A 12218-nucleotide genomic window follows, 5' to 3' on the forward strand; every position below is an offset into this window, starting at 1 on the left:
GTGCTGGCATGAGGGGCCTAGTCAAAATCTTATCCTTCCAAGCTGTAATATGTATGCATCAGAGTACTTGCACGAGGTGCCTAATCAGCATCTTATCCTTCTGAGCTGGATATAGTACGCATCAGAGTTCTGGCTAGAGGGCCCAATCAGGATCTTATCCTTCCGAGCTGAATATAGTATGCATCAGAGTGCTGGCATGAAGGGCTTGATTAGCATTTTATCCTTCTGAGCTGTATTTAGCATGCATCAGAGTGCTGGCACAAAGGGCCTAGTCAGCCCTCCGTCCTTCCAAAGTTAATACAGTGTGTTTCAGAGTACTAGGATGAGGGGCCTAGTCAGCATCTTATCCTTCTGAGTTCGATAGAGTGTGCATCAGAGTGCTGGCACGAGTGGCCTAGTCAGCATCCTATCCTTCTGAGCTGAATGTAGTACGCATCAGAGTGCTAGGATGGGCCTAGTTAGCATCTTATCCTTCTGAGTTTGATAGAGTGTAGATCAGAGTGCTGGCATGAGGAGCCTAGTCAGCATCTTATCCTTCTGAGCTCGATAGAGTGTGCACCAAAGTGCTGGTACGACGGGCCAAGTCAGCCCTCTGTCCTTCCAAGGTCGATAGTGTGCTTCAGATTGCTGGGACGAGGGTCCCAGTCAGCATATTATCCTTCTGAGCTTAATGTAGTATGCATCAGAGTGCTGGCAAGAGGGGTCTAGTCATCATCTTGCCCTTCTGAGCTGGATATAGAACACATCACAGTGCTGGCACAAGGGGCCTAGTCAGCATCTTATCCTTCAAAGCTGGATATAGTATACAGCGGAGTGCTGGTATGATGGGCACAGAAAGCTCTCCATTCTTCCAAAGGTCGATGTGCTTCAGATTGCTGGGACAAGGGGCCTAGTCAGCATTTTATCCTTCCAAGCTCAATAGAGTGTGCATCAGACTGCTGGCAAGAGGGGCTTGATCAGCTTCGTATCCTTCTGAGCTGGATACAGTACACATCAGAGTGCTGACACGAGGGGCCTAGTCAGCATCTTATCCTTCCGAGCTGGATAGAAGATGGATCAGAGTGCTGGCATGAAGGGCCTAATTAGCATATTGTCCTTTGGAGCTGGTTATAGTACGAATCAGAGTGCCCACAAGAGGGGCCTGATCAGCATCTTATCCTTCCAAGCGGGATATAGTATGCATCAGAGTGCTGGCACGAAGGGCCTTGTTAGCATCTTATACTTCCGAGCTAGATATAGTATACATCAGAGTGCTGGCACGAGGGGCCTAGTCAGCATCTTATCCTTCTGAGCTGGATATAGTACGCATCAGAGAGCTATCACGATGGGCCTATTCAGCCATTCGTCCTTCCAAGGTTGATACAGTTGGCATCAGAGTGCTGGTACGAAGGGCCTAGTCAGCATCTTATCTTCCCAAGCTGGATATAGCACGCATCAGAGTGCTGGCACAAAGGGCCTAGTCAGCATCTTATCCTTCTGAGCTGGATATAGTACGCATCAGAGTGCTGTCACGATGGGCCTATTCAGCCATTCGTCCTTCCAAGGTTGATACAGTTGGCATCAGAGTGCTGGCACGAAGGGCCTAGTCAGCATCTTATCTTCTCAAGCTGGATATAGCACGCATCAGAGTGCTGGCACGAAGGGCCTAGTCAGCATCTTATCCTTCTGAGCTGGATATAGTACGCATCAGAGTGCTGTCACGATGGGCCTATTCAGCCAATCGTCCTTCCAAGGTTGATACAGTTGGCATCAGAGTGCTGGCACGAAGGGCCTAGTCAGCATCTTAGCTTCCCAAGCTGGATATAGCACGCATCAGAGTGCTGGCACGAAGGGCCTAGTCAGCATCTTATCCTTCTGAGCTGGATATAGTACGCATCAGAGTGCTGTCACGATGGGCCTATTCAGCCATTCGTCCTTCCAAGGTTGATACAGTTGGCATCAGAGTGCTGGCGCGAAGGGCCTAGTCAGCATCTTATCTTCCCAAGCTGGATATAGCACGCATCAGAGTGCTGGCACGAAGGGCCTAGTCAGCATCTTATCCTTCTGAGCTGGATATAGTACGCATCAGAGTGCTGTCACAATGGGCCTAGTCAGCCATTCGTCCTTCCAAGGTTGATACAGTTGGCATCAGAGTGCTGGCACGAAGGGCCTAGTCAGCATCTTATCTTCCCAAGCTGGATATAGCACGCATCAGAGTGCTGGCACGAAGGGCCTAGTCAGCATCTTATCCTTCTGAGCTGGATATAGTACGCATCAGAGTGCTGTCACGATGGGCCTATTCAGCCATTCATCCTTCCAAGGTTGATACAGTTGGCATCAGAGTGCTGGCACGAAGGGCCTAGTCAGCATCTTATCTTCCCAAGCTGGATATAGCACGCATCAGAGTGCTGGCACGAAGGGCCTAGTCAGCATCTTATCCTTCTGAGCTGGATATAGTACGCATCAGAGTGCTGTCACGATGGGCCTATTCAGCCATTCGCCCTTCCAAGGTTGATACAGTTGGCATCAGAGTGCTGGCACGAAGGGCCTAGTCAGCATCTTATCTTCCCAAGCTGGATATAGCACGCATCAGAGTGCTGGCACGAAGGGCCTAGTCAGCATCTTATCCTTCTGAGCTGGATATAGTACGCATCAGAGTGCTGTCATGATGGGCCTATTCAGCCATTCGTCCTTCCAAGGTTGATACAGTTGGCATCAGAGTGCTGGCGCGAAGGGCCTAGTCAGCATCTTATCTTCCCAAGCTGGATATAGCACGCATCAGAGTGCTGGCACGAAGGGCCTAGTCAGCCATTCATCCTTCCAAGGTTGATACAGTTGGCATCAGAGTGCTGGCACGAAGGGCCTAGTCAGCATCTTATCTTCCCAAGCTGGATATAGCACGCATCAGAGTGCTGGCACGAAGGGCCTAGTCAGCATCTTATCCTTCTGAGCTGGATATAGTACGCATCAGAGTGCTGTCACAATGGGCCTATTCAGCCATTCGTCCTTCCAAGGTTGATACAGTTGGCATCAGAGTGCTGGCACGAAGGGCCTAGTCAGCATCTTATCTTCCCAAGCTGGATATAGCACGCATCAGAGTGCTGGCACGAAGGGCCTAGTCAGCATCTTATCCTTCTGAGCTGGATATAGTACGCATCAGAGTGCTATCACGATGGGCCTATTCAGCCATTCGTCCTTCCAAGGTTGATACAGTTGGCATCAGAGTGCTGGCACGAAGGGCCTAGTCAGCATCTTATCTTCCCAAGCTGGATATAGCACGCATCAGAGTGCTGGCACGAAGGGCCTAGTCAGCATCTTATCCTTCTGAGCTGGATATAGTACGCATCAGAGTGCTGTCACGATGGGCCTATTCAGCCATTCGTCCTTCCAAGGTTGATACAGTTGGCATGAGAGTGCTGGCACGAAGGGCCTAGTCAGCATCTTATCTTCCCAAGCTGGATATAGCACGCATCAGAGTGCTGGCACGAAGGGCCTAGTCAGCATCTTATCCTTCTGAGATGGTTATAGTATGCATCAGAGTGCTGGCACGAGGTGCCTGATCAGCATCTTATCCTTCCGTGCTGGATATAGCACGCATCAGAGTGCTGACACAAGGGGCCTAATCAGGATCTTATCCTTCCAAGCTGGATATAGCACGCATCAGAGTGCTGGCTCGAAGAAGTGCCTAATCAGCATCTTATCCTTCTGAGCTCAATGGACTGTGCACCAGAGTAATGGCACAAGGGGACTAGTCAGCATCTTACCCTTCTGAGCTGGATATAGCACGCATCAGATTGCTGGCACGATGGGCCTAGTCAGCCTTCCGCCCTTCCAAGGTTGATACAGTTTGCATCAGAGTGGTGGCACGAGGGACCTAGTCAGCATCTTATCCTTCTGAGCTCAATAGAGTGTGCATCAGAGTGGTGGCACGAGGGGTTTGGTCAGCATTTTATCCTTCCAAGCTGGATATAATACGTATTAGAGTACTGGTAGGAAGGGCCTAGTCAACATCTTATCCTTCCAAGCTGGATCTAGTATGCGTCAGAGTACTGGCATTAGGTGCGTAATCAGCATCTTACCCTTCCAAGCTGGATAGTGTTTGCATCAGAGTGCTGGCAAGAGGGACCTACTCATCAACTTATCCTTTTGAACTCAATAGAGTGTGCATCAGAGTGCTGGCACGATGGGCCTAGTCAGCATCTTATACTTCTGAGCACGATAGAGTGTGCATCAGGGTGGTGGTACAAGGGGCCTAGTCAGCATCTTAACATTCCGAGCTCGATAGAATGTGCATCAGTGTGCTGGCACAAGGGCTAGTCAGACCACCTTCATTCTGAGGTACTGTGTGCATGGGTGTTCTGGAAATCTTCTGCATGCTTACAACAGCCAGATTGTCTGCAGAAGGGATGCCAGGACTAGCTAGCCTCCCACCCTTCCGAGCTTGATACATTGTGCCTCAAAGTACCGGCACGATGGGCCTGGTGAGCCTCCCATCCTTCCGAGCTCGATACAGTGTTCTGTGCCGTGATGACTAGATAGATAGATAAGAAAAATAACAAATGGGGGAGGGAGTAAAGAGGTAACGAGATAGAATCAACCTCCTGTTCAACCTTTTTATAAACAATAAGATTCTACCCTTCAATACGAAGAATTGTTTTTCATTTTTTTGTGATAAGGGAAAGGTGTATTAGTGATCCATGAGATGTCATGGAAAGGCACTAAGTGTTTTTAAAATACCCCTCACACACTAAGAATTCCTTAGTGTCATGCTTCATCATAGGGGTCTTCCCGTCCTTCTAAGGGGCGGGGCGTGCTTCAACCTACGAGTACGTGGGAGCACTATTTTGTGAAAATAGGTAATGTATGCTGTTGGAGTGAGAGAGGTAGGGTCTGTGAAGAATATGAAGTGAGTTATAAAAATTCCCTGGCTAGTGGAAAAATACTAATTTTATTCACTTCCCTAGCTGGAAATATTTTAAATGGGGATGCGTAGGGGGTATACTTTAATGTGATGCCCCCGACTGGGTCAACATGTTTCGTAAGCCATCCCCACGGCTTGCTCGTCAGGACCTAATATGATCCCTACTGCACTCAAAATATATCTATTGTTTTTTATAAATATTGTATGCCTATTTTTCAAAACAAAACATGCAACATTGGCATGTCAGAAAAAGAGGGGGAAATCGCCCTAGTAGCCTCGAAACCAAATTGGTATCTATAAGGATAGAAGAACATTGAATCAACAACGTCGATTGTATTGTTAAACACATCACCATAACGTGGAACCACATATGTGTGTTTCATTTAATAGCCTTGAGTTATCACCATTTGGGCAATATAACACCCGCTTTTAAAGAATAAGTAGGGTGCACCTGAACTTAGAGAAAATATATCTATAGATAGACAGACAGACAGACAGACAGACAGACAGACAGACAGACAGACAGACAGACAGATAGATAGATAGATAGATAGATAGATAGATAGATAGATAGATAGATAGATAGATAGATAGATAGATAGATAGATAGATAGATAGATACACACTGCGCACCTTAGACACACCACCCCAGTTTTTTAAAATCTTCATAACTTTTTAAAGGAAAAATGGTTCTAATGTACTGGCAATTGCTGTCTTCAAATAAACATCAGGGACTTGGTTCTTCATGGTTTTGGAATGTTATCCTTCTTGAGAATCCCTTGCTGCATACCTGCGGCTCATGAAAGTGCTCGGCATTAGGACCGCTTATTTTGTACATGCCAAGCATGCAGTGCCCTTAGGGCTGAAAGGGCTTCAGCTCCTCCCGTCGTGTGTCCCAGCCCATGCTGCTGCAGCTCGGGCTGCTGTGGGCTAGGCTGGGTAGTGTCTGGAGTGTCCGGCACGCCCAAGTTTTTTACAGGTCTTTAAAGACCATTTGCATATTTACATACCTTTGTAAACTGGTCACCGAGGCTTAGTTTTTTTTCTGGTTCCAGTACCCCCTGGGCCCCCTTACATTTGTATTTTACATTTACTGTCGTAGTGTAAGAATGCATTTCATGAGAAGGAATGCAATGTAAGGTTGCCGAAAGAAAAATGCCAGCCATGTGTTGTTTAAAGAGCCTGCAAAGACCTTGTCTTGACCTTAAATAGGGTTATAAATAAAAAAGTATGTATTCATTTGTAATGTGACTTCTCTGTCTTTGTTCCCTTTAATTATCAGTCATGGATCATTCAGGCAGCCCTAGAACACAATTAAAAGTGCTTTATATATGTATTTGCTGTTTGAAGTATGCACAGACAAATGCTGAAAATACGGCATTATGTGACAGGTCATTTTTGTACCGTCTGGGACATCAAACTAATGAGCTGGCAACCCTAATCATAATACTGGAAGTCTGTTGCAGGATCAGCACATTATTTATTTCCTCTTCCCTTAATCCCTGATTAATGCCATAATAGCAGGACTTTAAGTGGGCCGGGTCCTGCCGGTGCTCAGCACTGCAGTTCTTAAAAGCAGGTGCCGAGACGGGTATCTATAGGGCTCTACATTTTCACCTTCATACTGGAATGGAAACAAATCTTAACTCTGCAGCAGTTCACTGTTTTGATGTAACTTTATTTTTTTTGCTGTTCTGTATTGCCAAACTCAAAGTGCTTTACATCAACACCGTCTTCATTTATTTTTTGGTAGGCACGGACGATTACGTGATTTGCCCTTATAACACAGGATGTTGAGCCGACGCTGAGACTCAAACCTGCTTACTCAGCACCAAAGTTGATAGCTCTATCCATTACGCCATAAATGCTTGCGCAAGAACTAAAGCATTGTTTATTATAATATACCACAAAGCCATAGTTGTATGTATGCACGTAGTGTATTTATCTTTATGCAACTAACAACCTTTGACAAAGCCAATAGTCCTGGCTTGTTGTACGTGCAATGTTACTTATTTGGAGGCAATAACAGAGGCAGCGAAATACCAGTCGGGTGGCACATAATGCTGAGCACAGATTTTTAGCATAAATGTTTTCATCATATCATCCACGCCCCTTTGAGAGAACCCCCCCCCCCCGTTTTTTTATCCCACTCAAAGCCCTACATATTAGCAATAATTTAACTGTTATCTGAAACCCTACGCCACCTTCAATAACATGCTGAGTTACTCCAAGTGTCTGGGAATGCACCCTGCATTCAGACAACTCACTCCTCATTCTCGCCCCTTCACTTTCACGCTCACCATGCACTCATAGCGATCACAATGCACTCACACTGATCACCATGCACTCACACCATTCACCCGCTCACCCTGCATTCACAGTGATAACTCTGCAATCACAATGCACTTGCGCTGTTCACCCTGTACCTCACCCTGCAGTCACACGAGAACACTACTCACCCTGCACTTATGTGACACTTTACTCACCTGTCGCCCTCAATGCTCACTCTGCAATCTCACTCAAACAAGCCCATCACTAACCATGCATTCATTAGTCCCACTCTGCACTAACATGTGTGCCCAAATTCATATGGTCACCTCACTCACCGTACTCTCACACTGTCCCATCGCTCACAGTGCACTCACATGGGCACTCCTGCCACCCACACAGTGCAGAGGGTTAATGTGCCTGCTACCAAGAAAATGTACCATGTAGATCACAGAACTGAGTGTAAGTAAACTATAAGTAGCGCTATAAAAAATGAAATTTTTGTCAGAAAGGTCCTACAGCGAGATGAGGTGCATTGTTGGTGACTGGCAGTGAGGGAATTCATGAAGAAGGAGGAAATGGGGCAGGGGGGGCCCAAAAAAGACTGTTACACTGTGAGCAACCAGTGCTGGGGCCAGCCCTGGCTGGGAGTCTTAGCCAACCCCCTCCCCCGCCCCCGAAGTTCAGGTCTTTTGCTCAGGCGCGCACGCCCATTGGACTCAAAGGGCTTCAGCACATCCTGTGTGTCAGCGGGGGTTGAGAAAGCTTCTCGGGCACACACAGAACAGCACCCAAGTACTTCAAGGGTCTTTAAAAGACCTTTTGCTTGTTAATGAGGCTTTGATGTTTTTCACCCTTTCTTAGAGCCCCTGCAGCTCGCCTCTGCATTTTGCTTGAAGAATCAGCCCCCCCCCCATAATTTCTTCTTAGCTCATCCCCCCCTGCCCCCCCCCCCCCCCTCAATGTGGCTCTAGTTGCGCCTCTGGTTGTGCCCTTGGTACATGTCCGCACCCAAAGCGCTCTGGGGCAGGGATTTTGTGTCTTGTAGCGCTTTACCAAAACCCCATTATAAAAATAAACTTAAAAATTATCATAATATATATGACAATATACAACATAGCGCTGTGCTTACACAGATGTAAACCCCTCAATTAATTAAAAAACGAATGTCTGGCAGATAGTTTTAAAGTTGGAGCAAAGTACACGCATTTCACAGTACTAATGCGGCATTTCCTCTGTTGCTTTTTAAATGAGTGAAAGCGTGTCCGAAATACAAGTTAGAGGGAAAACAACTCTTACAACAAGGGCTCCTAGTTAAATAATACGAACATAGAAGACATGCCACCAAGCCTTTCGGGTCATGTGCAGTTTTAAGCATCCTGTTTACGGACTGCCGCTTCCAATCCTACGATTTCTTATAATTTGTACTTTTACAATTGTCATGAGTGAATCGACAAACGGCGTCTTAACCCTGTATGAATGCGATGGCTCCTCGGCTTTAGAGCAGAAAGGTGCAGTTCCAACAGCAGCTTGTCTCGGAGCGCTGCTGCTTCTGCCTGCTAAAGCCGAGGCTTGCCTCTCCAGCGGTGGGCGGGGCTTCCGTGGGCTCGTCCGAGGTGTCCAATAGACAGGACCTCCGGATTCTGCCGAAGGCAAGGGGATACACGATTCCGAGGGGATACCAGATATTACACAACACCGGCCAGCCTGCTGCTGTGCCACGGTATCGAGTACCCCAACATGCGCCTTCCCAACCTGCTGGGGCACGAGACGCCGAGGAGGTGCTGCAGCAGATCTCCTCCTGGATCACGCTGGTGCAGAAGCAAAGCCACCCGGACACCAAGAAGTTCCTGTGCTCCCTCTTTGCACCTGTCTGCATCGACGGCCTGGACGAGACCATCCAGCCGTGCCGCTCGCTCTGTGAGCAGGTTAAGGACCTGTCATGTCTGCCTTCAGCTTCCCCTGGCCTGAAATGCTGGAGTGCAGCTTCTTTCCTGAGGACAACGACCTCTGCATCCGACCAGCCGGCACCGACCAGAACCTGCCGCCCACCCGGGAAGTTAAGCGCCCCTGACGGGGCGTATAGGCATGCTTCCAGGACACAAGACACAGCCATCTGTTTTGGAGGGCAGCCATTTCCTAATTTCTGTCCCCCCGGAAATTACACATTGTACTGGGGTAGATCATCTCTTTTGGGTGCTCCTAAATGTTCACATGTATGCTCTTTAATACTGCATGCAAGCTAGCAGCACATTAAAAAAGCAACATTATCTGAATTACTACATGTCTACAAAAGCAGGTAAATATACGGGTTGTCACAACATACTGGTTTGCCTGACTCACTGCGTGAGAGATCCGATTGGTTGAAACTGTAGCTTCCGATTGTATAGAGGAGGCGAAGAGAAGAGGCCTGCCAGGGATTAGGAGAGAATGAGTGAGGTATTGGCATAGTGCGGTGCTCAGGAGAGCATTCTCAAGGTACCTCGGCAGGTGGTAAATCTTTTGCAGCTGTCGACAAGTGCCTTCTTTAGGTGGGTGCAAACACCTGGATAGTCCTTCTCTGGCCTGTGTCTTTTGCCAGCTTTTTAAAGAGCTGCCCTCGACCACAGCGGCTGGTACAGAGTGCCAAGAACAGTTTGATACATTTCAGCAGTGCCAAATGTGCGTTTTTAAGACGGCTAGTGCATTTAGGAGGGCTTTTAGGGAACTTGTCCAAACTACAATACGATAAACACTTTATCACATTTGTGCACTTGTGAAGAGGGCAAACATTAATAAACAAGTATACTTTTCTTGGCGAGGGGGATAGGGGGAGTTTGACTATAACATTAAAAGACACAAAAACCTAAACTTCCTCTCTTTTGCTTTCATTATTAAAATGTATCGTCTATAACGCAGTACTGTTTTTCATCCTTAATATTATCTGTTTTGACAAGGTTGATTTCTAGACAAGTGGAACCTTCATAGATCTTTTTTGGGTGCTTTTATATCCTGTGACACCATTATTTATCTCGCTGCGTCCAGTCTTTCTAAGCATGTTATTTTGTCATACCTGCGTTGGACCAAGAAAATATAAATAAGTCATCCTGTGCTCCGCCAAATGGCATGACACCTCTTTCTACAGACGAATTGGCCTCATGAAAAATAAGGCTTCAGGGTACTTGGGACAACAGGATATGACACCATCTCCGATGCTGTGTTATCATACACATAGTTAAAAGATGCATGCCTGGTAGTTTACATTTTGGATTATAAGATGTCTCCAAGTCAAAGCCTTTATTTATTCATCTCAACCAAAATGTGGGTCTAGCAGAATGCATCGCCTTTAGTAATGTAAAACACACTCAAGGATGGAACAACACACTCAAGGACGTAACATAGGATTTGTGCGCCCATCCCGGATCCCCATCACCCCACACACACACTATGACATCCCACCCTTCAGGCTTTGGTTTGCCTATGAGTTGTTGGAGTCTTAGGGCCCCTTTAGAAAATGTACAGCATTAGCTTGCTTCTTTGTTTACACTCATGACCACTGAACTCTTGTAAACAAACAGCTTTTCATCCATCTGTAATAGACTGATGCTGCCAGAGTCTCTGATCATCAGTGGAGCTCTGGTGCAGGGGAGCTGCCTCGTTAGCCCCAAAGACCACTTGAGTGGCCACACAACCTCAAGCACACTCGACTTAGGGGAGAACTGGTAAAAGAAGCATGCTTCAACCACCTCAGTGTCTTTTTTCATTTCACTGTATTTTGAAGGTGCATTGTATACAGAGAACTGGTGTCAGGACCATTACTTATCCTGCTCACTCAGTTACAAGGCTCTGCACACACTCAAGAGTATTGTTGGAGGACGGCGGTCACAGTCCACTCCTGCACACCACTAAGGTAGGAGCAGGAAGAAGGTACACATACAGGTCAATCAACCTGACATCATTTGTGGTGGTGAAGTAAACAAAGAAAAGTGAAGAATATAAATGGATTACCAGAACTTCATCGAAATTTAACAATGAGATTGTAATACCAGACACATTCAATGGAGCTGCATAATTGAAAGTTAAGGGAAGTAGGACAATACTATTATCTATTAGCGCTGGTACCCAAGAGGGAATGCAAGCAAGAGCTCAATCACTCAATCAATCAGGGTTTTATATAGCGTGCTACTCACCCGTGAGGGTCTCAAGGCACTGGGGGGCGAGGGGGGGGTGCAGCTCTAGATCAGTTGAAGAGGTCTGGAGGTCCTTCCTGAATGTGTGCAGTGTCGGGGAGCATCTGATGTTCACAGGAAGCTCGTTCCAGGTCTTGGCTGTGATGTGGGGGAAGGCTCTCCCACCTGTTCTGTTTCGGCGGATCAGGTGAGTTCGGCGGATCGGAGGTTCCTCTTGGGTGCGTGGAAGGATAATCTTTCGTTGAGGTATTTGGGTCGATGTTGTTGAGTGATTTGTAGGCGTGGGTGAGGAGTTTGAAGGTGATCCTCTTCTCGACGGGGAGCCAGTGGAGGTCTTGTAGGTGTTGGGTCATGTGTTCATGACGTGGTGTCCCAAGGTGACCTGTTGATACCGGCGTATAGAGCGTTGCCGTAGTCTAGTGTGCTGGTTATGAGTGCATGGGTGATGGTTTCCTGCAGTCGGGGGGATCCATTTGAAAATCTTGCGGAGGATGCGTAGGCAGTTGATTTGGCAGTTCATGGAGAGGGAGGAGTTGAGGATGACGCCAAGGTTTTGTGCGTGGTCTGGTGGGGTGGGCGGGCTCCCGAGGGCAGCGGGCCAACAGGTTTTGTCCCAGGCGGAGGTGCAGGGTGCGAGGATGAGGACCTCTGTCTTCTCAGAGTTGAGCTTCAAACAGCTGTCCTTCATCCAGGCTGCCACATTCTTCATTCCTTTCTGGAAACAGAGACTGGTGTCTTCGGGCTTCTTTGTGAGTGAGAGGATGAGCTGGGTGTCGTCAGCATAGGATATAATGCTGAGCCCATGCTGTCTGACGATGGCGGCGAGGGGGGCCACGTAGATGTTGAAGAGCGTGGGGCTGAGCGATGATCCGTGGGGAACT

General features: G+C 47.4%; 1 protein-coding gene and 1 pseudogene across 1 annotated transcript in view; one reads left to right on the forward strand and one right to left on the reverse strand.

The window, feature by feature from the left end:
- The window catches only part of LOC146789415 (secreted frizzled-related protein 2-like), a 72406-nt pseudogene extending 62432 nt beyond the window's left edge, over positions 1-9974 (forward strand).
- Positions 1-12218, reverse strand: part of CNTNAP2 (contactin associated protein 2) — a 2761105-nt gene that overhangs the window by 348430 nt on the left and 2400457 nt on the right. The gene's annotated exons all lie outside the window — the stretch shown is intronic.

Source organism: Triturus cristatus, chromosome 10 (assembly GCF_964204655.1).
Source record: "Triturus cristatus chromosome 10, aTriCri1.1, whole genome shotgun sequence".
Classification (NCBI taxonomy): domain Eukaryota; kingdom Metazoa; phylum Chordata; class Amphibia; order Caudata; family Salamandridae; genus Triturus; species Triturus cristatus.